Here is a 27,363-nt window from a genome sequence, read left to right on the forward strand (position 1 = left end):
TGGGCATACATATAAAGCAAATTCCTCTGATATTATATTAAGTTGTCTCTGAAACTAAATTTAATATTTGATAAGTGCAAATTGCATTATAACATGAAGTTCCAAAATTGAGATCTGTAGGCTGTGCTAAGAATATGAGGGAAATATATATGTAAACCTATTTTAACATTTCTGGGTATGTTTAATAGCAATTAGAGCAACTGACTTATTTGTTTGAGTTAAGACTCGCTTCAGGACTTCTTGAATGCTTTCCTTTCTATTTTAAGTAATCTTTAATTCAAAAATATATTATCATTTCCAAAAAGTTGATGATTGATTCATTTCAGCCCAATACTTTCTTTTTCATGACTGTTTGTTTATTTGCATTATTCTATATATTCAAGTCATATTGTACGTTGTTTATTTACTGTCATAAGATATACCTTTACTGCTGTGGCAGATGTACCCTCGGGTGACTCCCAGTGATCCATGTGTCATGCCCTCCCATTGAATGATGGTAGTACTGCCACTTATTTCTGACCAATAGAATATTCTAGCCAATAGAATATTCTAATCAATAGAACATAGTAAAGGTGACAAAATAGCACACATAACGTAGCGTTTTTATGATTATTATTATTATTTTATTATACTTTATGTTCTAGGGTACATGTACACAACGTGCAGGTTTGTTAGGGACACAGATGCAGCTGGAAACCACCATTCTTAGCAAAATAACGTAGCAATTTTAGAAAATACCAATCTTGTCTTACCTAGAAAGAGAGACTTTCCTGCTGTACTTGGAGAAGCAATGAAGGTTTATAGTTAGGGCCCCCTGGCTGAATTGTGGGCAGCTTCTGGGACTGAGGAAGGTGCTCACAAGTAAGAAATCAGGGCCAAAGGCATAGATTTGGAAGACAAGACTGGGTTCCAGAAAGAAACACAAACACGGTAACTCCCTTGAGTTCAGCCTCGCAAGACCCTGACCACAGGACCCAATCATGGACAGACTCCGCACCCAGTACCACTAAGACAAATGTGCACGTTTTAAGCCATTAAATGTGATCATTTGTTATGTTGCAATAGAAAAGTAATAAATGATAGTTTTAAAAGAAATCTTCACAACCACTTTTTTAAGGCTATATATTTTCCTGAAATTTTGAAACATGGTAGTTTTCATATTCAGTGTTTGAATGCTGGGCATTGAATTGGTTTTTAATATTTTCTCTAATAAATACTATTATATTAATATTACAGATTATAGATTATACTCATAGAATAAAAACTCAGAAGTATGGTTTTTTAGTAATATTGCATTGATGTTATTAACAAATGTGTTGACACCTATTTTTTAATTGCTTTCCAACATGTTTTTCTAATTAAGAGTATCAAGAAAGTATAAACATGATGTAGCATTTTGTGCATTTTATATATATATGTACACACACACACACACATACATACATATAGTTTTAATTATAGCTTTCAAGAATGTGAAACTGTCTAATTATTAGTTATTTACATTATCTTAGTAGACATTTTTAGTATTTTGGTTCAAATTTTGTTTGTTAGCATTTTGTTTTCCATACATAGTTTATTTTCTGTGCTTAGAGATTATGTTATTTATTAATGAGTTGTTTTACAAAAATTTTTAATAGTCTACTGAAAAGCAGAAAAAAATACCTTAAGAATGAGTAACTATGTTTTAAAATCATTTAGGTTTAACATTGTTTCCAGAAAAAATGGAGAAGAGGAATGCATAATTTTCATCCTATTTTATTTTACAGCTACTTAATTCCTTACCCAGTGTATGTAATGCTTATTATACACAATAAAATAAATGACAATTAAATGAATTTAATAGAATATATGCAACTATTTTACAATTAGACAGAAGTATGAATTCAAATTTTCTATTCAACTTCAATGCAGATAAAAAAAATATTCACAGTGTGTAAATTTTTCCCTGACCTTGATCTTGACCCAGCAAATCTACTTGGAAATCATGGCAATCAATTATTCCTTTCATTCACTTGTCTGTGGCTTTTTTTAAATTTTATTTTTTCATATGCTATTGGGATACAGGTAGTATTTGGTTACATGACTAAGTTCTTTAGTGGTGATTTGTGAGATTTTTGGTGCATCCATCACCCAAGCAGTATACACTGCACCATATTTGTAGTTTTGTATCCCTCATTTCCCTTCCACTCTTCCCCCTAAGTCCCCAAAGTCCATTGTATCATTCTTATGCCTTTGCATCCTCTAGCTCAGCTCCCACATATCAGTGAGAACATATGATGTTTGGTTTTCCATTCCCGAGTTACATCACTTAGAATAAGTCTCCAATCTCATCCAGGTCACCACAAATGCTATTAATTCATTCCTTTTTTATGGCTGCATAGTATTCCATTGTGTGTATAGATATCACAGTTTCTTCATCCATTCATTGATTGATGGGCATCTGGGTTGCTTCCACGATTGTGCAGTTTTGAATTGTGCTGCTATAAACATGTGTGTGTGTGCAAGTATCTTTTTCAAATAATGACTTCTTTTCCTCTGGGTAGATAGCCAGTAGTGGGATTCCTGGATCAAATGGTAGTTCTGTTTTTAGACCTTTAAGGAATCTCCACATTGTTTTCCATAGCTACTGTACTAGTTTACATTCCCACCAGCAGTGTAAAAGGGTTCCCTGTTCACCACAAATGAAATAAAAACAAAGATATTTATTTATCTAGGACCTAATTAAACTAAAGAGCTTTTGCATGGCAAAAGGAACAGTCAGCAGAGTAAACAGACAACCCACAGAGTGTGAGGCAATCTTCACAATCTATACATCTGTCAAAGGACTAATATCCAGAATCTACAACCAACTCCAACAAATCAGTAAGAAAAAAACAACCCCATCAAAAAGTGGGCTAAGGACTTGAACAGACAATTCTCAAAAGAAGATATACAAATGGCCAGCAAACATGAGAAAATGCTCAACATCAATAATCATCAGGGAAATGCAAATCAAAATCACAATGTGGTATCACCTCACTCTTGCAAGAATGGCCACAACCAAAAAACAGTAGATGTTGGCATCTTTGGCTTTTTCACCCCTGTTGGCTTGTGCCTCAAAGATGGTGAACTTTCTTTTTTACTTTTTTTATTTATTTTGTGTGTGGGCGGGGGGTTGGGGATGGGAAGGGGTGATGGAGTATTGCTCTGTCGCCTTGGCTGGAGCACCACCTCCCAAATTCAAGTGATTCTTCTGCCTCAGCCTCCTGAGGAGCTGGGATTACAGAAGTCCACCACTATGTCCACCTAATTTTTGTATATTTAGTAGAGACAGCGTTTTGCCATGTTGTCTAGGCTGGTCTAGAACCCATGAGCTCAGGTGATCCACCTGCCTCAGACTCTCAAAGTGCTGGGATTACAGGCATGAGCCACTGTGCCTGGCCTGAGCTTTCTTAATTCTTTCTGATCCAATAACAAAAACAATGTGTTGGTTCCTATTTTCAGCAACAATCTTCATAAGGTTCTGAGAAATGATGCATAATAACTGTGATATCAGTAAGAGATTGCAATTTTCCCATTTTTTTAAAGACTTCATTTTGTAGAGCAATTTTTTTTCTCATTTTTTAAAATTTCCAACTTTAAAGTCATGGTTTCATGTGTGGGATGTGCAGGTTCGTTACACAGGTAAATGTGTGCAATGGTAGTTTGCTGCACAGATCATGCCATCACCCAGGTATTAAGCCCAGCATCCCACCCCCCATCCTCCCTGCCCCCATCTTCCCACAGGCCCCAGTGTGTGTTGTTCCCCTCAATATGTCCATGTTTCTCATCATTCATCTCCCACTTATAAGTGAGAATGTGCAATATTTGCTTTTCTGTTGCTGCATTAGTTTGCCAAGAATAATGGCCTCCAGCTCCATTAACATCACTGCAAAGGACATAGTCTCATTCCTTTTTATGGCTGCATAGTATTTTATGGTGTATATGTACCACATTTTCTTTATCCAGTCTATTATTGAGGAGCATTTAGGTTGATTCCATGTCTATGCTATTGTGAATAGTGCTGCAATGAATATACATGTGCATGTGTCTTTATAATAGAACGATTTATACTCCTTTGGTATATAACGGGATTTCTGGGTCAAATGGTATTTCTGTCTCCAGTCTTTAAGGAATCACCACACTGTCTTCCACAATGGTTGAACTAACTTACACTTCCACCAAAAGTGTAAAAGTATTTCTTTTTCTTGACAACCTTGCCAGTATCTGTTGTTTTTTGAATTTTTAATAATCGTCATTCTGACTGGTTCATTCTCACTGTGGTTTTGATTTGCAATATTCTAGTGATCAGTGATATTGGGCTTTATTTTATGTTTGTTGGCTGCATGTATGTCTTCATTTGAGAATTATCTGTTCACATCCTTTGTCCACTTTTAGTGAAATTTTAGGTTCACAGCAAAACTGGGCAGAAAGCACATGAATATCTCACATAACCCCTCCCACTACACAGGCAGAGACTCCCTCATTATCAACTCCTTCCCAGGAGAGGTAAAATTTTCCAAATTTATGACTTGCATTGATGCATCATTATCACCCAAAGACCATAGGTTACATTAGGGTTCACTCTTGGTGTTGAACATCCTATGGATTTGGACAAAGGTATAATGTTGTGTACCCACCATCATAGTATTATACAGAGTATTTACACTGCCCTAAAAATCCACAGTTCTCTTGCCTATCACTTTCTCTCTTCCTTTAACCCCTGGCATCACTAATATTTTTACTGTTTCCATAGTTTCACCTATTTCAGAATGTCATAAATTTGGAGCATAGAGCACCTTGCCTTTTGGACTCTTCCACTGATGCACTTACTTCTCCTCCATGTCTTTTTATGGCTTTCTTAGCTCATTTCTTTTCAGCACTGAATAATATCCCATGGTCTGGATGTTCCACAGTTTATTCATCCATTCATTGACTGAAGGACATCTTGGTTGCTTCCAAGTCTTGGAAATTATGTGTAAAACTTCTGTAAACCTCCATGTGCCTGTTTTTCTGTGGGGACATATATTTTCAGCTCCACTGGGTGAACACCAAGGAGCACCATTGGTAGATGGTGTGGTAAATCCAAGTTCAGCTTTATAAGAAATCTCCAAGCTGCCAAAAGACTGTACCATTTTGCATTCCCATCAGCAATGAGAACTGTTCTACATCCTCAAGATTATTTGGTGCCAGTGTTCTGGATTTTGGTCATTCTAGGAGATGCACAGTGGTGTCTCATTGTTGTTTTAATTTCACTTCTCTGATGAACATCTGACATAGAGCATCTTTTTATGTGTTTATTTCCTACCTGTCTATCATCTTTGGTGAGGTGTCTTTTAAGGTCTTTGGCCCATTTTTCAACCAAGTTGTTACTTTTCTTATTGTTGAATGTTGAGTTATTTGTCTGTTTTGAAACTGAGAGGCAAAATAATGAAAGCAGCTCCAGAAGTGGGAATCCAATTAGGGCTCAGAGAGACTCTAGTAGCAACATCAGTGCTCAGCTTCTGATATACATCTACATTCTTGTCTTGGGAGTCCATTGAATATTCCTGTTTCCTTCTAATTAAAGTTTATTCTAAATTAAAAAAAAGGAGTTATTTGTATATTTTAGACAAGAGTCTTTTGTCATATGTTTATTTTGCAAATATTTTTCCTCAGTCTAGTCTTTTCATTCTAGTGACTGTATCTTTCACAGAGCAGAAACTTCCATTGTGTTTCTTTCTGTCATAGATTGGGCCATTGGTGTCATAGCTAAAAAGCCATCATTAAACACAAGTCATCTAGCGTTTCTTCTACACTATCGTCTAGGAATTATATAGTTTTGAATTTTACATTGAGTTCTGTGATCTATTTTGAATTAATTTTTGTGAAAGATGTAAGATGTAAGGTCTGTGTCTAGACTCCTTTTTTTGCGTGTGAATGTCCAATTGTTCCAGCACTATTTGTTGAAGAGACTATATTTTCTCAACTGAATGGCTTTGCTCTTTTGTAAAAGTTTGGTTAACTATATAAATATGTGGCTTTCTGTTTTGTTCCTTTGATCTATTTTTCTATTCTTTCGCCAATGCCACAAGGTCTTGATTACTATAGGTTTATGGTAAGTCTTGAAGTCAGATAGTGTCAGTCCTTTAACTTCATTGTTCTCATTCAAAATTGTGTTGGCTATTCCGAGTCTTTTGCTTTTCCACATAAACTTAAGAATCAGTTTCTCAATATTCACAAATGAACTTGCTAGAATATTGACTGGGATTGAACCTACAGATCATGTTGGGGAGAATTAACATCTTGACAATATTGAATCTTCCTATTCATAAACATAGAGTAAGTATCCATTTATTTGATTCTTCTTTGATCCAACTTTTATTGTAAGAAAATCCACATAACTTAACATATACCATCTTAAGTATTTTACGTGTAAAATTCAGTGGTATTAAGTACACTTGTATTGTTTTGCACCCATCACTTCTATCCATCTCCAGAACTTTCATCATTCCAAACTGAAACTGTATACCCGTTAAACAATGGCTACCTATTCCCTTCTCCCCCAGGCCCTGGTAACCACCATTCTATTCTGTCTCTATGAATGTGGCTACTATAAGTAGTTTGCATAAGTGAAAATATACATATCATATTTGTGTGTGTGTGTGTGGCTGGCTGTTTCACTTAGATTAATGTCATTGAAGATCACTTCTGTTGTAGCATGTTTTAATATTTCCTTCCTTCTTAAGGCTGAATAATATTCCATTGTATGGATGCATCACATTTTTTTTAATCCAACCTTCTGTCTGTCTACAGGCACTTTGGGTAGTTTTCACCTTTTAGCAATTATGAATAGCTGCTATGAACATAGGTGAACAAATATCTTGTTGAGACACTGCTTTCAGTTCTTTATGGTATATATTCAAAAGTGGAATTGCAGGATCATATGGCAATTCTATCTTTCATTGTTTTGAGAAACTGACAAATTATTTTCACAGTAGCTGCACTATTTTACATTCCTACCATCAGTGCACAAGGGTTCCAATTTTTCCACATTCTTGCTAACAATTTTTTCCCTGATTTTGTCTGTTTGGTTTTGTTGTCATCCCAGTGGGTGCGAGATATTATATTTTAAAAAGTAATATTAGAATAATTAGTAAAATAAAAAGTAATTTTCACAAACCTTTGTCACTTATTCATCATAAAACACCTATACTTTTGGTACATGTTTTTATATCCCCATTTTAAAATTGTGAAAATTCACTTCTCTTATCTAGAAACTTGCAGAACAAATACTGCAATACAAGTCGTGTGACCCGAAATCAAGGATTCTCTCCACCATGCTATTTTACTATGTCCGCTACCAGTACATTTCACAGAAGGACCTAGATAACCAATAATTTGGCTGAGTGGCAGTGTTTTAGTTGTAATTTTGATGAATATCAAATGCTAATGTTTCATTAAACTAGAGAAATGCCTGCTTGAGTAGCATATACAACTTTTCATGTTTCTCTCCACATTTTGAGGGCAGCCAGTCCTTTTCAACCGCTTTTCAGAAAAATGTAGCAGGAAGCAAAAACACATCTTCAGTGTTCTGAGTAATAACTTGACACATTGCTTAAAAAGAATCCCAGCTGTGCTGTTTCATAACTCATATGTTTGAAAGCTTCTGCTGATTTTTCTACATGTGAGGAATGGTTTTGCCTTATTTGCCACTTCAGTTTGCATGATTTCAAACATTCTGCTCAAAGACAATTTCAAGCACTCAGCTCTTTTCAGAAACAAGGTATGCCTCTCTGCATAGAAAGAAATGTCACCATAAGCAAGTATTTCCTTGGACAAGTTCACCTTCATGACAGCATGTGCTCAACTCTTGCTCACTCCTGGTGCTAGCCACTTACCATCACTCAGCTCTGGGGCCTCTGAGGCATATTCTAGGAATGGTGGGTACCATGATCAGGAACATGTCTTTGTACCACACAAGACACCTCTCTGCCTTGAAAACTACTTGACAAGCAGGGGCAGACCCTCACCACTCTGAGAGGGAATGAAGCTTTATGATTTCAGAAGGAATTTCTGTTTTCTGAGGAGCTACATTCTCTAGCTGCTTTTTAAGCCTCCATTCTCTGATGTGTGCAGATCACAGTACAGAGCTGGCAGCACTTTATTAGGAAAAACAAACTCTTTCAGGCTTCATAGCTCTCCAGTTTAAGCAATCCAATGATATAGTAGCAAATTTAAAAATGCACAGTCCACAAAACGGTGTCTACCATATTATCTTACATTTTCTTAATTGCTTTAAGCTCACCAAACGCATCGTTTCTCACCAGATTTAGCAGCAGAATATACTTTGTGTTAGATTTAGTTTTCCAAAGAAATAATCACATGGTATTTATTACTGTCTGATTATGTAATAGATAATCAATTAAAGATAAAATATATGGTTTGAATTACAAAGTTAGTGTTGACAGAAGTAATGCATGACAGTAAATATTCAAATTCAGTCCCACTTATATACTTAGATTATTCACTGGTAAACATGACAGTTGGAAATGCTGCACTTAGCAAAAATTATTCCAAGGTTATTGAACACTTAAAAATATTATTGGAAGGTAAATGCAGTTTAAAAAAAGGACTGTGAAATCAAGAAGAATGTCTTAATCTACTTTATTTCCCATGTACACCTCCCATTGTGTCCTTTTTGTTTTGCAATGAGATGAAGTTGAACTGTGGCTGTCCCACTGCTTCCCTGATCCAGGATTTTCCTTTTCTCCCTAATACCAAACTTCTGTTGAAGAAATATTTACTGACAGCAGAATCCATATCTCAATCTCAGACATCTCCCTGAGGTACTGCCCTCAAATATTTAACTTGCTTGAAACTCCCTTTGGGATGTCTACTTGGCACCTCAAACCTCACAGGGGCAAAGAAAAAACCCTGATTTCAGCCCAACACCCCCTCTTCTACCCCCTCACTTGCTCCAGCAGCAGCTTTCCCTGATCTCTTGCACAGAAATTTCTTTCTTACTTGTTCATGCCTGCAACCTCAATGTCAACTTTGACTTGTCAGTTTCTCTTCTTCTCCAAATCCAAATTTAGGATATGCAGTTGCTTCTCCCATCAAAAAAATATCCATAATCTGACTATTTTCCCTGCTCCACCTGTTCTGTGGTCCTGGTTGCCACTACACTCATTGTCATCAATATCTCACCTGTATTACTGACAACCTCCTAGGGATCTCCATTTCCTTCCCCTTCTCTACTTCCATCCACACACAGAGTAGTCTCAAGTATTTTCAAGCATAAATCCACATTATATCATGCTTGTATTCGTTTGTTTTAACGCTGCTGATAAAACATACCTGAGACTGTGGAATTTACAAAAGAAACAGGTTTAATTGCAGTTCCACATGGCTGGGGAAGCCTCACAATCATGGCAGTAGGCAAGGAGGAGCAATTCACATCTTACATGGATGGCAGCAGGCAAAGAGAGAATGAACGCCAAGCGAAACGAGTTACTCCTTATCAAACCATCAGATCTCGTGAGGCTTATTCACTACCATGACAACGGTATGGGAAAGACTAGCTCTCATAATTCAGTCATCTTCCACTGGGTCCCTCTCACAACATGTGGGAATTATGGGAGCTACAAGGTGAGATTTGGGTGGGGACACAGAGCCAAACCACATCAACAATTTTTACTTTTTACTGAGACAGGATCTTACTCTGTCACCCAGGCTGGAGTGTGGTGGTGATCTCAGCTCACTGCAGCCTCCACTTTCCAGAGCTCAAGTGACCCTCCCACCTCAGCATACTGATTAGCTGAGACTATCTGCATGTACCACCACACCTGGCTAATTTTTGTATTTTTGGTAGAGACGAGGTTTCACCATGTTGCCCAGGCTGGTCTAAAACTCCTGGGCTCAAGTGATCTGCCTGCCTCGGTCTCCCATAATGCTGGGATCATAGGTATGAGCCACTGGACATGGCTATCACTCTTTTTTCAAATCCTGCAATAAATTTCCATTTCACTCAGAGTAGATGCCATATCCTTTCAATGGTTTGTGAAGCCACATGTCATCTGGACCTCATCAGCTCTCCAACATCCTGTGCCATTCTCCTAGCAGCTTAGCTCTCCTCTGCCACCTCCCCTTCCTCATTATTCCTGGCAAGTGCCAGGCACACCTCCACCTATGGCTTCAGCACTGATGGTTCTGCTGGTAATGCACATTCCCCAGATAGTATCTCTGCTTGCCCCTTCACCTTCTTCAAGTGTGTCACCTCCCCTCTCTGTGGGGCCCACCATCCCCACTTCATTTAAGATCTCAGTTGGCCTTCTCATTTCTCTTTCTTGCTCTGCACTTTTATTTTTCATTTCTATGGCATTTATATTGTTCAAATATACCATATAACATTTATTTTATTGTCTGTTGCCCGTGTCCCTCTGCTAGAGAGTAAAATCCATAAGAGTAGAGATCTCCTCATGGAAGACAAGTCCCTTTCTAGTGGCTCAATGAACAAGTTCTTAATCAACACAAGTTCTTCTAGGCTTGGTGCTAATCAAAAATGCAAATTAAATCTCACTCTCAGTGAGCCCGCAAATTAATTTTTACTCATGTTTTAATACTCCTCCCTAAAAAAAATTGGAAGAATTTAAAATATCTGCATATATGAGTAATGTCAGGGCTTGTATGACCAGATAAGGATTACATTTGGACTTAACGGTCGCCATGCATGGGAAAGAATGCCAAAGCAGGGCAGACACAGCTGCTCTCTCGGAGAACCCTTTTGGGCGTATCCAGTGATGGTTGAAATCACCGTGATCCCTAATCCTTGTAGCTGTCTTGCTTGCGGTTTCTGTTTTTCTCAGAGTACTTTTTTCAAAAATACCTGGTGGGCTAAAAAAGAAAGCTACCTAATAGTGTTCACTTTGAGCAACAATTCACTGCTACTGGCCAGAGCCAAAGCCAGAAAAAAAAAAAAGTCTATCTTTATCTTAAATCACATAGGAAACTTGAAGGGATAATGGAAATATATGTGAATAAAATGTTTGCCTTTCAAACGCTTTTTGCTAAAAGTACTTAGCATTAAAAGTTCAGTGGTCTTTACATGATGGTGTCATCAGGTTCTGTGATAGGACCCAGGTCAGGTCCCAACCTCGGGTGCGGTTAGGAAAAAGCCTGGTTGCAGGGCCTCCTCTCTCCCCAGGCCATCACTTCTGATTTTAAGTGCTTTACCCATGGAGGTGCTAATGGCCTGAACCAGGTTTCTGATGGACATATTGTTTTAATAGTGGGTTTAAATATAATTACTTGCAAATTTATAACTGACATGTGGGGCAAGGGGCACAGTGACAGTTGTGACAATTCCTCCTGCTAGTTTTACTGAGAGGTATCCACATTTCCAGGAGAAATGCCAGATCAGATGACCATATCGTCAGTTAAAACTAGGTACCTTCAAAAACTTTGCCTTGTGGAAAATTGAAGTCAATTAGGGCCTCAGAGATATCCTGTTCAAATTTCTGTTAAAATATGTCTATCCAAACATGAAAATACAGTGATGGCTTGCATATTTAGATGTATCTATATCTATGTATCTATATCTACGTATTTATTTATATCTTTCTCTCTCATATGGTTATCACAGGCATCATATCTATATGTATATCACATAGATAGCATATCTATATATCATAGATATATCAGAGAGAGAGAGAGAGAGAGGGAGAGATGGAGATTGTTTCTGTAAGCTGATTTGAGTCTTTCTGATAAACTGGCATGACTTCACTTGACCAATATGATTTTCTCAGGGAATGTATTTTTAACTAACAATTCTCAACAGCAAGAGTTCAGATATTTTACAACCCTATCAAGTTAGAAGTTAATCTATATAAAGACGGATGTCATCCTAGTTTTACAGTCTGCTAGAGAAAATGACCTTAAAGTTAGAGTTTTAGTTCCCTGGAGAACAAGAATCAGTTTTGGAATTTAGATAGTAATGGCATTTTGGCATCCCTTGCCTGCCCCACTCCTTTAATTCTCTTTGAACTTTGTCTTTCCCATGATTAGTTCACAATGAGTTACATAAACCTTTGGCATGTGCTCACAAACACATTTGTTTGCTTCTTGAAGTTCTGCTCTTCACATCCACACCCCTCAGCATAGCCAGCTGATGGTAGAAAGCTCCCAGTTCTCCTGGGCCTGTAAATGTCCTGAGGAAACAATGTCAGTTTCCTTTTGTTTTGGGGACCTCCAGCCACGGCAAGGGAACCTAGCCTATCCTTGAGATCCTTTCAAGCAGAGAAGAGCCATCCTTCGCCCTGGATCTCGCACTTCACACCACCTTCCTTGAAATATCTGAGAATGTTGTCCTGCTTTCTAGCTTTCTTGATTATAAGCCAAATTTAATGATACACATTTCTTCTTGTGAATAGAAACCTAGAAAAATATTCTTCTGATTTGCCAGTCCTATGCACACCCTGAATGACCTTTTTGCTTTCCCCCAAGAGCAAAGTACCCATTGTTTATAAATGTCTGAGTGATTCCCAACCCGGGAAACGGAATCTTCAGGAGAAAGTAGGTGGAGGCCACAGTATACTTGTAAGAACTGCATGAGAGAAATATCTTTCCCAGCTTTAAAAATATTCCTGCAGTGGGGAAAATGAGTTATGATTATTTTGGAGCAGCTGTTATTCAAGATACCATATTTAACTGTGGCAAGGAAAACAACAAATAAAAGATCATAGATCTCTTTCTCATAGTGACTATATTCCAGCATGAGCCACAAACATGAAGTGAAAATTTCCACATTCATTCATAAAGGACACTCCACGGCAAGTGCTACACCAGAAGTTGCCAGGAAGAACAGTAAGAGTCCTTCTTTTGTCTGGTCTGAAGAGTGCTGGAGAGATTCTTTGAAACCCTGGAAATGAGATTTGAAGAATGAGTAGAGCATCACTCTTAAGAATGTTCACGAATGGCTTATTTCAGACAATGAGGCAGTATTCTCCACTCCAAGAGGCTACCAAGTGCCTTATGGAAACAGGAGAATATCTTCCTCCCCCGAATGTCCCTCTCCAGCTACAAATCTATGCTTCACTGTTTACAACTGGTACCGTCAGAGGAAAAACCAAGATGCTTCCAAAAGACAGTTTCTAAGGGCAGGCCTTCCTCCACAGGCCTAGACACCGTTAGTGTGGATCTGTCTTGTTTTCTTCTATTGGGGTTTTAGGCAAGTCGTGTGAAGCTCTTACTTGCTTTTCTCTCATTCTATGAAGTTAGAGAGGAACAGCTCTTTAAAAGAAAGATTTTCAAGAGGCTATACAAGGACATTTAAACACAAATACAGATGAAAGCAAGTAATCAGTCCCTTTTTTAAAAAAGCAGACAAAAAGCAAAAATGAAATTAACAGCGTAAAAAGGAAATAAGCAAATTAAAAAATTTATTCTGTGCCTTTCCCATGCAGTTAAGCTTCTCATTGACTTCTTACAGTCATTTCATACCAGCCTCCAAGATCGCCCTTTGCTCACTCTCACCATAACGCAGAGACTGCAGGGGTTTTACCATTTCCCTTCATATTAACAACCTGGCTGTTACACAGGCTGGGGGAGGCAGAGGAAAAAAGACAGCTTTCTTTGCATTTCTCACCTCTTCATTGACCAGTCTTCCCTTCATTGGAATTAGTGATAACACAGGTCAGCACTAGTACATTTTCTCTGCATGTAGATATGATAAACTCCACAAGTAACATAGTCAATGAGCAGATGTGAGGTTAGCTGCACAACTTTTGAAAAACTAAAAGGTGATATGGACATTGCTCATTCATATTTCCATACAGTCCATCTTGAATGAAACTGAAAGATGAACCAGGCTGTGGGGGAACTAAGGCCTTAGTCACAATTTTGTGAATTCTAGAGAAAAAAAATCATCAAGAATTAGATTCTGCGTAACTATTCATGTGCTACTATTTGCAAACACTTCATTAAAAAATGTGATACTTTCAAGAAAGGTTGAGCAAATCAAACCATTTTTACCTATGACTGACTTCCCTTAAAAATCACCAAAACAAAAATATATCACTGTGAGTTTTTGTGTCCCTTTCAAAATTCATGTTGCAACTTAACCCCCAGTGCGATGGTATTAAAAGTGAGACCGTTAGAAGGTGCTTAGCCCATGAAGGCTCTGCACTCGGGATGAGAGTAGTGCTCCTATAAAAGGGTGTGATGGAGCAAGTTTGTCACTTTTTGCCCTCCAGTCACGTGAGGACACAACATTCACTCTTTCTGCCAGGTGAGGACACAGGAACAAGGCACCATCTGTGAAGCAGGGAGCTCTCACTGAGCACCAGATCCGCTGGCACCTTGATCTTGAGCTTCTCAGCCTCCAGAATTATAAGCAATGCATTTCTATTATTTATAATTACCCAATCTAAGGAATTTCGTTAGAGCAGCATGAATCAACTAAGACACTAAAATATATATCTTCAATTAAATAAGGAAACACCCAAAAAAAGCACATTGTAAATAATGTACTTGATAGTGTAAACTTTGGCCTAAAACAAGGGAAGATGTTAGGAGTCGTTGTAGATCTCCCTACATATCTAACAATGTGAATATCTCTCCCAAACTTAGCTATAGGATATGAATGAGCCAAATCAGAATGTCATTTATGAAGAAAAGTGAAACAAAAGAATTTAAGCATGTCAACATAGATCTAGATGTGCACTACAGAATATCAGAGACTTGGACAATGACAGATACACATTCAGCTATTCAGACACCCTACCTTTTCCCCCCTGAAACTTAGATATTGTTGTTTTGTTTTGTTTTGTTTCCCACAGAATCATCCTGAAAGTAAAAAAAAAAGAAGCAGGAGAGAAAAAAATTTAGAGTTAATTAGGCTATCACTGACCAGAGTCAGTTAAATAAACACAAATAAGCCTTTTCCAGAAAAGAAGGAGTTGGCATTCCAGGTTGAATTTTAGGTATGCAAACCTTTGCAGCAAAATATGCTGTATGCTAACATAGAGAATTTCCAAAAAGCAAAGGGGAATAAGTCCAAAAATGGACATAGATCAGAGCAAATTCATATTACCTTTTTTTGGAATACTGAAGTTCCTTTTTTATTCCAGTCCATTGTCTCAAATTCTTAACAAATGATTTTAGAGAGAATTGAATTGATACAATTGATTATTAGAAAAATGAGTTGAAAACAAACTATTTAGAACCTACTTCTCTTTTTCATGCATAAAAAACCGGATCAGAATATAATGAATATAAGGCTAATGAAGAATGCATGTGTAAGGACTTGCTTCAGCAAAGCTAAGGAATGTTAAGACAAAATCTCTCCCACCCAGTCTGAGGAGCAAGAGATTAAAGAAGAGAATCCCTTCTAGGTCTTTTGGTTAAGACCAAGTGTAGGATCTGTTTTTATCAGTTTAATATCTGGTATGTCCTTTATCCCAGGACAATATATGAAGTGGATTTTTGGAGCAGGGAGATGGTTGAAAATAATACACCATGCTTAACTTTGACCATTTGCTCCTGCTAATCAGATGTTCTGCATAAAACTGGCAATTGGGTAATGATTTTCCATAAACTGAAATGAGGAATGTTAGATACACATAACCAGTTAACAGTGAGTGGCACAACAAACACAGAAAAAGCCCACACCTAAGCAGCAAACTGACATGCTGAGGTGTAACCGACTTTGCGTATGAGCTCCTTTTCACTTACCAACTCACACAGCTGTTACCAGGTGCTTGTTTGCAATAACGTCTCTCCCCTTACTACTGTCCTTCCTTCTGGACAGTTTCCTTTAGCATTTGCTCTGCCTTTATGTAGCTCATTTTATAATACTGGGCAAAAACAAAGGTTCTATCAGAAAGTCATAGTGGAAGCAGTTTAAGGACGAGTGCAGTAAACAATAGAGAATGGCTCCTAATAAGTGGGCACAGCAAAGCCTCTCCTCATGAAAGTCACTGTCCACACACATTTTCTATTTGCCTGCACTTGGTGCACAAATTTTCTTTCAGTATCTGGGTGAGATTGTGATGTTCTGTGAATCATATTCAGAATATCAATGTAAGTTTTCTGACATTTTCTTTTAGTTTGGTAAAACCACATAAAATTTAGAATCCTAACCATTTTCAAGTATACAATTCAGTAACACCAAACACACCCACAATGTTGCACAATCACCACCACAATCCATCTCCAGAACACTTTCACATCCCAAACAAAAGCCCCCACCAAGGAATGATACCTCCCCTTTCCCCTTTCCCTTGGCCCCTGCAACCTCCATTCTGCTTCTGTCTCTAGGAATTCACCCAATCTAGGTGCTGACAGAAGTCAAACCGTACAAAACACATGCTTTTGTGTGTAACTTATTTTACCCAGCACAATGTTCTCAAGATTCATCAGTGTTGGAGCATGTATCAGAACATCACTGCTTTTAAAAGGAAAAAGTATTCATTGCATGCGTACACCACACTGCATGTATCCATCCAACTGTCTGCTGGAGGAAACCGGGGCTATCTCCACTCTTAGGCTACTGTGAATAATGCTGCTATGAACACGAGTGTACACGTTTGTGTGAGTGCCTGTTTTCAATTCCTTCCACTGTATACCTAGAAGTGAAACCACTGGATTGCATAGCAATTCGACGTTTAAGTTTTTGAGAAAACACCAAATTGCAGCAGCTGCCCCATTTGACATTGCTACCAGCAATACAGCAGGATTCCAATTTCTCCACTTCCCTGCCAAAACTGATTTTCTATATTTTTTAAGTAATAGTCATTCTAGCAGATGTGAAGTAGTCTTTTATTACGGTTTTGATCTCTATTTTTCTAAAGACTAGTGATGTTGAACAGATTTTTATGTATTTATTGTCATGTCTATTCAGTCTTTTGCTCATTTTTAAGTTGTGTTTTTTTGTTGTTATTCTTAAGTTGTAGGAGTTCCATCTATATTATATTAATTCCATGTCATTTGTGTATGGTTTGCAAATATTTTCTCCTATTTGTGGAATGTCTTTTCACTCTTTTGACAGCATCCCATAATAAGTAGAAGGTTTTTTTTTTTTTAATTAGAAAGTCCAATTTAATTAATTTTTTGTTTCAGTGTTTTAAGTGTCATATCTAATTAAAAAAAAGGATTCTGAATCAAATGCCATGAAGATTACCTCCCATATTTTTTCCTAAGAGTTTTATCATTTTAGATCTTAAACTGAGATGTTTGATGCATTTTGAGTTAAATCTTGTATATGGTTGTAAAAGTTTGGGGTCTAGGTTTACTCTTTTGGATGACTACATGTGATTTTTGTATAATGCTTTGAAAAGTGTGTATTGCCTATAGGTCTCCCTGTATCAACACTGGTTGAAAAGCATATTTAGAGTTTCTAGCATTCTATCATGTTTGAATTAAGAGTTCAGGAGGCATTCTGAGAAAATCAATAGCTTGGGAGATGTTCTATGAGGCCCCCCTGTTACAAATGGTATTCATTTGATGGCAAGAGTATGTTTTATTCAAAATTACTTACATTGTTTCGTTTTTCTTTTTGCAAAGGCTATGTTAGGTCACTAGGAACACCACAATACATTCCATAAATTATGATGCAAGTGACACTTGTTTTATAACAGTGTAGTAATATTTTTTATAACTACAAAAATAGAAACCAAAATTTAGACCAGGCATGGTAGCTCACGCCTATAATCCCAGCACTGTGGGAGACTGAGGTGGGTTGATCTCTTGAGGTCAGGAGTTCAAGATCAGCCTGGCCAACATGGTGAAACCCCGTCTCTACTAAAAATGCAAAAAATAACCAGATATGGTGATGTGCGCCTGTAGTCCCAGCTACTTGGGAGGCAGAGGTGGAAGAATCACTTGAACCCGGGAGGTAGAGGTTCCAGTGAGCCCAGATCACATCACTGCACTCCAGCCTGGGTGACAGAGCGAGACTCTGTCTCAAAGCAAAACAAAACAACAACAACAACAAACAAACAACAACAAAAAATAAGTGCTTGGCAATTCACTGTCATCTTAATTATTTTGTTGCTTTGAAAACAAAATCGATACCCCAAATGCAGCATATCTGGAAAATAATTCAGAAGAAAATAGTGCATATCAGATTTTATAGCATATAAGTTGCCTGGTTCAGAGGACTTCTTCAACAGAAGATGCTTTACTACTCCCAGGATATACAGCCAGACCCTGCACAGTTGAAGTCAACATGTAATGAATCAGCAGCATCCCCAAGAGAGCTGCTTGGCTCGGGATGTAAGGTTGCACTGGTCACACTTGACTGAGGCCCAGAGAGCAGATCAGAGCAGCCCCGGCCCATAAAGCTCAAGAACTGTGCAAGGACAAGTACACATAAATAGGATGCCCACTGTCCCCCATTTCCATAGAGCAGTTGCCCCAGCACACAAAGAGGAGAGGGTCATTTATGAGAAGAGACAGTCACTTGAAATAGGGTGAGTGAAGTGACTGACATGCCCTCCATATATCTGCTGGCCTTATGTTTCACCACCAAACTCCAATCACATCTTCACTGCCTGTCAGAGTAGGATCAGGACCACCTGTGTCAGGGTGACTCGGGATGCTCTATACAAGACCTACTGAGTCAACATTTCTTTTGGTAGATCTCAACAGTCCACATTGCTACAAGAGACCTGGACCTGAAAATTAGAGTTTGAGATTCCCAACTCTCTTTTCATTTATGTTTTGCACGCTTGAGATACGAAGGTTACCATGCAATTATTAGTATCATTTTGTTTTCAGTAAGTTTTTCATTATTTATTTTCTAGGCATGGTTTTCAATGTTCTAATATTCACAGCTATTTTGTTTATTTTCTCCATTTTTTATCCAGAATTCCGTATTGGCTGCCTCAGGGCTCTTGCTTCTGGTCAACTCACAGCTAAGTGGTATGGCGGGTGGCCCCAGTGATCTACACCTGATGATGGAGACCACGAAGTGTGCAATCTTAGGAGGGAAAATTCTGTCGATGATCAGCAACAACTGATGTAGCTCCTGGAAAACATAGCCCTGTCGCCTTTGACAACTATTCCTCCAAAGTTATAGTATATGGACCAGTGAAAATTAGCTTATGGGATGCAAGGTGGACGAGAAGACTATCCTACCAAGTAGGTGTCTTACCTTGAGAGTCTTTAATGATTTGAAAGTGTCCATGTATTTCAAGGTGTTCCGACATGTCACAACGTTGCTTCAACACTCTTGTAATCCCAGGGGGACTAAATTCAAAGTCAGAAATAACAAAGACACAATTTAGAAACCAAAAGAGAAAATGCCGACTCCAATCATTTACGCACAGGATTTAACCCTAGGTAAGAAATCAGTGTTATTAAATACCTGAATATTTGGCTTTCAGCCGTGAAGTCCTCAGCAGTGTTTGAAGAAGTTCCTAGCGTAGTTCTATGCCCATCCCTGTCAAGAAGGAGAAGCAGCAATGTTTGCTGTTGAGAATGCCAGAGTCCTGACCTTCATTACTGAATACTATCCACCAAATGAGTTTAGCCTTTCTTAGAAATGCTAAGTCCGATGCCCTGACAAGCTTTGTTATAGACTGTTTTTTTTTTCACTGAATTATTTTTAACCTCCTAGCAATTTTAAGATTATTTTGATAAAATGGAAGAGTTCATACTTTCATACTGCGTTAAAATGTCTTCCTAAAATGACAACCTTCATGAAGCCTTGTTTTTCAAAAGAAACTACTCTTAAACAGATTGCTAGCCAAATATCTTCCAAACTTGCTTACATTATTGTGCTGTGAGCACTAAGCACTAAGCTGTTTAAAAGACCTTTGTGTTTAAAATGACATACCTTCTGAATTTACGAAATTTTCTAAGTAATTTTCAGACCTGTAAAAAGTACATTCTCTTGTCTAAACATGCCCCCAAAATGCCATAACTAAAAAACTCTAAGCTCACTACAGGGTTGATATGAAACTTCTTCCAGATTCATTTCACCTAGGTTGGACCACAGTACCACTTACAGATCCATAGATCAAGGGAGCTGTTGGCATGGGTGTGGACAGAGCTGGAGTGCCTGTACAGATGAGTCCTAAATTACAACATTGGATAGAGCTGGAGGTAGAAAGATTTAGTGTCCTGGCTGCAGCAATACAGGGAATCCAAAAATGTAAATTGTAACCTAGACCTTAGGTTATTATAGTGATACATTTGTAATACATTACAGATCATACTGTTTCATGTTCTAATTTCTCCTTTCTAGTTAGATATAGTGATAATAAAAGGTTTCTCAGAGGAATTTTGTGAAAATTAAAATAGATATTATGTATACAACAAAGCATAAAGTGTTAAAAAAAAAACCCTCAAGTGATAGCATGCATTAGTGTTAAATATTATTACATAGAAAATATTACACTCATTCGAAAATGCCAAAACCTGAGAAATCCAGAAATAGCATATAGGTATAAGGGAATCCCTATTGAAAGGGAAGGAAAGGCCGGGCGCGGTGGCTCAAGCCTGTAATCCCAGCACTTTGGGAGGCCGAGACGGGCGGATCATGAGGTCAGGAGATCGAGACCATCCTGGATAACCCAGTGAAACCCCGTCTCTACTAAAAAATACAAAAAAAAATTAGCCGGGCGAGGTGGCGGGCGCCTGTAGTCCCAGCTACGCGGGAGGCTGAGGCAGGAGAATGGCGTGAACCCGGGAGGCGGAGCTTGCAGTGAGCTGAGATCCGGCCACTGCACTCCAGCCTGGGCGACAGAGCCAGACTCCGTCTCAAAAAAAAAAAAAAGAAGGAAGAAGAGAATTGCAGAAATAAAGCCATGTTTTCAGGAATAAGATTGAAAAAGAATTATTTTGTTTTTAAGGATACAAAAATACCACTTGAGTTTTCTTATTTAGGAAACAAATAAATTTTGGCTTTAAAAATGAAAAGGTTATTTTTGAAGACAGGGATAGCTTTATTTTATAAAGGCTAAGAGTAATAGCACACTGAGTGGTCCTGCAGATAGATTTCTGTTCCACGTAAGGAAAGGTATTTTATTAATTTGAGTCCATGAATTGAAGCAGTGTGTTGTCCGTAACCTAAGAGCCCCTATTTTCCTGGTGGAAGGAGTTCAAACTTTGTAGATAGCAGCTGGCACTGGAAGTGGCTTCACAACTTGAGTGACTCTGATTCTAAGAAAACTCAAGAGAACTGTTCTATGTTAAATTCGTCAATACCTTTGGATCAGGATACATCACTTTTCAATAATAAGAAGGGCCCTTTCAGATAAACTCAAGTGAGATTGTGAGACTGAAGGATTTTAAGGAATTAAAGAGAATTTGTAACGTATTAGAATACAAGAAAATAAAAATGGTGATTTTTTTTTTTAAAGGAAATGTGCTTGCTAGAGATCTATAGATTAGTTAGCTTGAATAATTTTGGGGCAATGTCTGAAGAAATTTTCAATATTTTGAGTACTTCAAGAGAAAATTTCTCATGTGGGAGTAAGTGAAGCAATTTCAATAAAATCTGCACCATGTAGAATATTCTTTTATCAAATAATCACAACATAGTAAAATGAGACCCATAATATATGTAAATATTATTCATGTGTGTATGTTTTCATGTGTGTATGCATATACTTGAAAAAACTGTTCCTAATAATTAAATTGAATCACAGGCTCATATCTTCCCAAAGAAAACGATTTCAATAATAAAATTATTATCAATAACTATTGGGAAAATGTTGGTATGCCATTTCCAGAACTACTGATTCTTTTAATGTGACATTGGCAATTTAAAAGCTATAATTTTGTGGCTTCTAAGAAGCCATTGAAATACTTGAAGAGAGGAGTCAGCAAAAAGTCTTTCACAAGGAAGGTGAATCACTATTACTTCTCATAGCAGGGAAGCTGTTCTAAACTTCTCCATTAGATTTTTCTGAGAAAGGCAGGAATCTCATGGCAGTTTTAGAATTAATTTTAATGCACACTAAGAACAACAAAAATATACATTCTTAGACTCTGAGTGAAAGAAAGGCTTTTTTTTTTTTTTTTTTTTTTTTTAAGACGGAGTCTTGCTGTGTCACCCAGGCTGGAGTGCAGTGGCACAATCTCGGATCACTGCAACCTCCGCCCCCTGGGTCCAAGCGATTCTCCTCCTCAGCCTCCCGAGTAGCTGCAACTACAGGTGTGTGCCACCACACCCGACTAATTTTTTGTGTTTTCAGTAGAGACGGGTCTCGAACTCCTGACCTTAAGTGATCCACCTACCTCGGCCTCCCAAAGTGTTGGGATTACAGGCATGAGTCACCACGCCCCGCTGAAAGGCAGAATTTTTAAAGAAGGATACAGACTTGTAACATGGAAAGTATTGGTTCAAATAACAGTTCCACCACTTATTAGTCTTGTGAATTGGATAGGGCAGTTAAGTGTTCTCAATATTTTTCTAACCTTGAAGATAAGAATATTACCACTCTAAAATGGCTATAATAAGGATTAAGTACAATAAAGTTGATGGGGCACCTGATGAAAAGCTGGGATCACAGTGCTAGTTGCTCTTTTCTCACCTTTCAATTTTATCTGAGAATGAAATAAGAACCTGCATTATGGTCTTGTTCCATAGGGAGCAACCCAGCTTTCCCTCTGCATTTTAAATTTGAGCAAAACTCCAAGATCAAGAGCCTACCTTAAATATTCAAAAAATGTATCATAAATAATGAAAATAAAATGAAATTGACTTGGACTTCAATGAGCAAAGCTCTATGCCTTCCACAAGAGTGTTAAATAGATGGATATCTTCTTTCATGTCAACAAGAAATAGTTTTGAAAGTGGATAACTTATTCTAATATAATGAATTAAAAATTGAAAAAGCATCTGCACCTGTCATTTCATTGTCATTAGAAGGAAAAGTAGATTTTACAGCACCAAAGTCAAAATTACTAGAGAAATGAAGAATATATCCTACACCAACACTAAATAACTCCATCCTGCAGGTTAATTCAGTGTCTTATTTGGAATCATGTTTCATTGATAAAGTATCTTGGTGGACCCCTAAAGTAGTGCAAATTAAAACGAGATATTTCTCCTGGTATAGAAGATAAATGAATAGCACTAATAAAAATAATCCAAAATGAAACCATCTATGATGTCATGGTATAGATTGTGTGGAATTAAAAGTAAACTACATTTTGGGGTATGAATAAAACTGATTGTTTAGTTAAAAAAAGATAATATTTCTGTTCATAGTAACATATAAAGAAGGCCTTTGGGTGGTATTGATTGATCGAGAAGAGATAAAAAATCACTCTATTAAGTCTATTGCCAACTTTGTTCCAGAGTGAAGCATGGTACATCATTTGTAACAAATCTAGTGGTGATGGCTTTCTAGACATTTTACTGTTTAAAACATAATGTAAAGTAAATTCTAGAATGATTGGACTCATTTTAATAGCTATAATCTACCAAAAATTCAGTATAAAAGAGAAAATATTAAGGACCTACGAGGTATTAATCCACTTAAACTAATTTACATAATAAAAAATAAAACGAGAAAAATTCAGGCAACAAGTCTTCCTTAAATAAGGAAGTTTATATAAACTATTAGAAAATAAAATAAAATATAATAAAAGATAAAACAGTAAGTTGAAGATTAAAAATAACAATTTCTTCAGTAACCATTTGAAAAATATATTGTTTTACATATAACCTTTACATATATAGTTGAGATTTAATGTAATACATAAATGTGTGTATCCACACATGTATACTAAAGATTTTTAAAATGAACATTTAAAAACATGCTTGTAAATAATTTATGAATCAAAATATGTCATACTGGAAAACTAAATAATTCTCAGAAATGAATAATAAACAAAACACTACATATCAATTCTAGTAGAATTCTAGCCATTCTGGTAGCAATGCAACTGCTCTTGAAAGAGTAAAGTATATTCTGTAAATTTTTTTTTTATCAGAAAACAATAAAGTCTGAAAATAAGCCCAGAAATGTACTCTATAAATCTACAATAGAAAGCATGGAAAGTCAGAAGTTGATTATTTGATAACTCTAACTCAAAATGCATATAAATTCTTTTAAAATGAATGAATGAATAAATATAAAGAAATAAGATAACACTGGCAAATTTAATCAGAAACAAAAAGGGAAGAAGGCACCAATAAAAATTAAAAATAAAAATAGGAATGTGGTTAGGGATAAAACAGAGATTATAAAGTTAGTTAGAAAATTTCAATTACAAAATTAATTGATAAACTTGAAAATTTGTATATATTATACTATCTCTATAAAATTAACCATGTAACTTCTCACAATTGATTCAAAAATATCTGAAGAAACCTACATTTTAAAATTTCAATCAGTAATTTAAAAATCTTATAATACCAGACTAAAAAAAGATAATTTACATTCCACCTCTTCCTATGAAGCTAATGTAACCTAAACATATAAACGAGATATGACTCTTGTAAGAAAGGAGCATACAATTCAATTTTCCTCATTAACATAAATGTACTAATCCTAAACATTGTATGATTAAACCAAGTACATTAACATATAAGACAAATCATCACATACATAGCTAATTTTCTGCTGTTAAAAAATGTCTGGATGAAAAACAGAATAAACATTAATCAAATTGATGTAATTCACCACTTATGAATTAATATGATTATTTCAATAATATGCAGAGTAGCTATAAGATGAAAATTAACATTCATTCATTATAAAATTTAAAAATAATTAAGTGGCTAGAAGAGAACTTCCTCAACTTGAAAACGTGTTCTATATATTTGAAAACCTGTCCAACCCTGTAGAACATGTATTTCTCATAAGTTACCTGTAAAAATAATTATTTAACAGATCAAGGAAAAGACAAGGATGCCAACAATCACAGCTTCCTGAACATGTTATGGAATCTCCCAACCAATGCAGTAACTTTGTCTTAAAGAATGAGGTGAGTTTTAAAAGAAATAAACGTAATGAAAATAGTTGAATATGTAATTGTCTACAATGAAAATTCAAGAGAATCTTTAGAAAATGTATATTTCATTAAAAGATGTATATATAGCAATATATAAAGGTATAGATATAGGATTAATATATAAGAATGAACTACATTTTTATGTACAATCAGGAGTTAGGCAATTAAACTTTTTAAAATAACAATCATAATAGACATAAGTTACATAATGGGCTAGGAACAAATTTAACCAGGATAATCCAAAATATTTATAGAAAAAAATTGAGCCCTTTTTTCTATGGCTCTATTTTTCTATTGTATAAAGCTAGGCATTTTTTTCCAATAGAAGAAGACAGACAAGGAGGAAGAGAATGAGGGCAGTTGAGAGAGAGAAAGAGAGAAATTGGAAGACTTTTGACCTCATGTTACTAAATGCAGAAGATTATTTAATATAGTATTATATCCATTGATAGTAAAAAAAGATAAATGATATATAGATGACTGATAGAGAGATAGAGACATGATAGATGATAGATAGATGATGATAGATAGATAGACAACTTCCTTAACTTAATAAAAAACATTCACTCTAAACCTCAGAACATGATTACATGGATTTGCAAAGTTAAGGATATGTCATTGCATGTTTTGGCAAAAATTTGAAGAGATGAGCAGTCACTTGCTATTGCACTTGTTCATGGGATATATCTTTGAAAAAAAATTAGAGTTTATTTTACAAATAAACATTGCCTGTTCCTTAGAATCCTGCAGCAATTTGACTTCTCTAGATATAGTTTCTATACAAACCATTACATATAACTGTCAAGGAATGTGCACCTGAATGCTTATAGCAATACTGTTTTTACAGCAAAACTTGGAAATAGCCCAAATGCTCATCAGGAAGATTAGGAATACAGAATAGGCATGGAGTATATACAATATACTCATAGTGTAGATGAAACAACATGAATGTATAGTAGAAGCATAATATTGGAAAAATATTTAAGAGATATACATGTATATATACATATATATGCTTTTTTGCATAAATCTCTAGTGTAAGAAAAACTTTTGAAATAGCATATACATTGGTGTGGTAGCATTATGTTTTTTGACAAAGCAAAGCAATGATGAATGCACCCAAGGCAAGGGCAGTGTTTGCTGAGAAGCACTAAAGGTTGTCTCAGTGCTGTTTATGATATGCTTGTACTGAAGTAATATGTTGAAGACCTTGCCTTTCTCTTTTGTATCAACTGCTAGACAACATAATCACAAAGAAAGAAAGAATGTCAGGTTTAAAATACAACTAGAAACATTATACATGTAAATGTGATCATTAAAAGCTCAATGTATAGATTAAACAGTAGATTAGATAGTGGTGAAGAAAGAATTATTGAAATTAATGATTACTGAATTGGAAGATATATTGTGGAGATTACAGAGAATTCAGCAAAGAGAAGAGAGCAAGTCGAAAAAAGCAAGATATGCAGAGGCATGTTGCACATGCTCTGAAAACACAAGCCATAATATTCAGGTCTTGTAAATCTAATAATATTTTTTGTAATGTATATGTTTTCTAAAAATTATCTATTATGCTGTGGTTTCAAATTTGAGCAGTTAAGTGAGTTATGTTTTTACATTTTCTACTATGATTAATACATTTTTATAGGTATCTATTTTTTTCTTCATGGTTCCTGTATTTTTTTGTATGTTTGCTTCTTTCCAGAAACTTAAAGTTTGATTTTGCCAGTTTTTTCATTATTTTCCAACATTTTAATTAATGTTTTTTCCTTCATTTAAAGTTATTCTTACTTTTTCTGAATTCCTGTATTGAACACTTAACAAAATTATATATTTCTTCTTTGTTTCTAGGTGAACACCCTGAGGTAAATATATTTCCTCTCTAAGTACCATGTTAAATAAACTCCATAAGTTTGCCTTTGGTTTATTTTTTGGTTAATTTTAAAAATTTGTAATTTTCGTTATTATGTCCTGTTAAACCCATTAGTTATTTAGATTTTTTAAAAATTTCCAGTTTTGCTTGTTTATTTGCTTTACTACCATTTAGATTTAATTCTAAATATGATTGGTTATAGTTAGAAAATATATTCTTTGTATATTCTTAGACATTTGTTGACGTGCATTGAGACCTATTCAGGCTCAATTTTTCCAAATAAGTGCTTTAAAAATGTACATTATCACTTTGTTGAGTACTGAATTATATAAGCAGGTAAGCCTTCATATAAAAAGGGTATATTGAGTCCAAGCAAAATTTAAAAAATAAATAAATCCACAACGTGACACCTCCATATCTCCAAAAAAAAAAAAAAAAGACAATTTTAATATCACCAAAACTATAGATTGCCTAGACAAAAATAACAATTAGACTGACAACATACTCTACAACTCAGCATC

At 36.1% G+C, this 27,363-nt stretch overlaps 1 pseudogene; it reads left to right on the top strand.

Moving 5' to 3' along the window:
- The first annotated feature begins 15,378 nt into the window (after positions 1-15,378).
- Positions 15,379-15,585, top strand: LOC114677302 (U2 spliceosomal RNA; annotated as a pseudogene).
- Positions 15,586-27,363: the final 11,778 nt, after the last annotated feature.

This window comes from Macaca mulatta, chromosome 3, assembly GCF_049350105.2.
Source record: "Macaca mulatta isolate MMU2019108-1 chromosome 3, T2T-MMU8v2.0, whole genome shotgun sequence".
NCBI classification, from domain to species: domain Eukaryota; kingdom Metazoa; phylum Chordata; class Mammalia; order Primates; family Cercopithecidae; genus Macaca; species Macaca mulatta.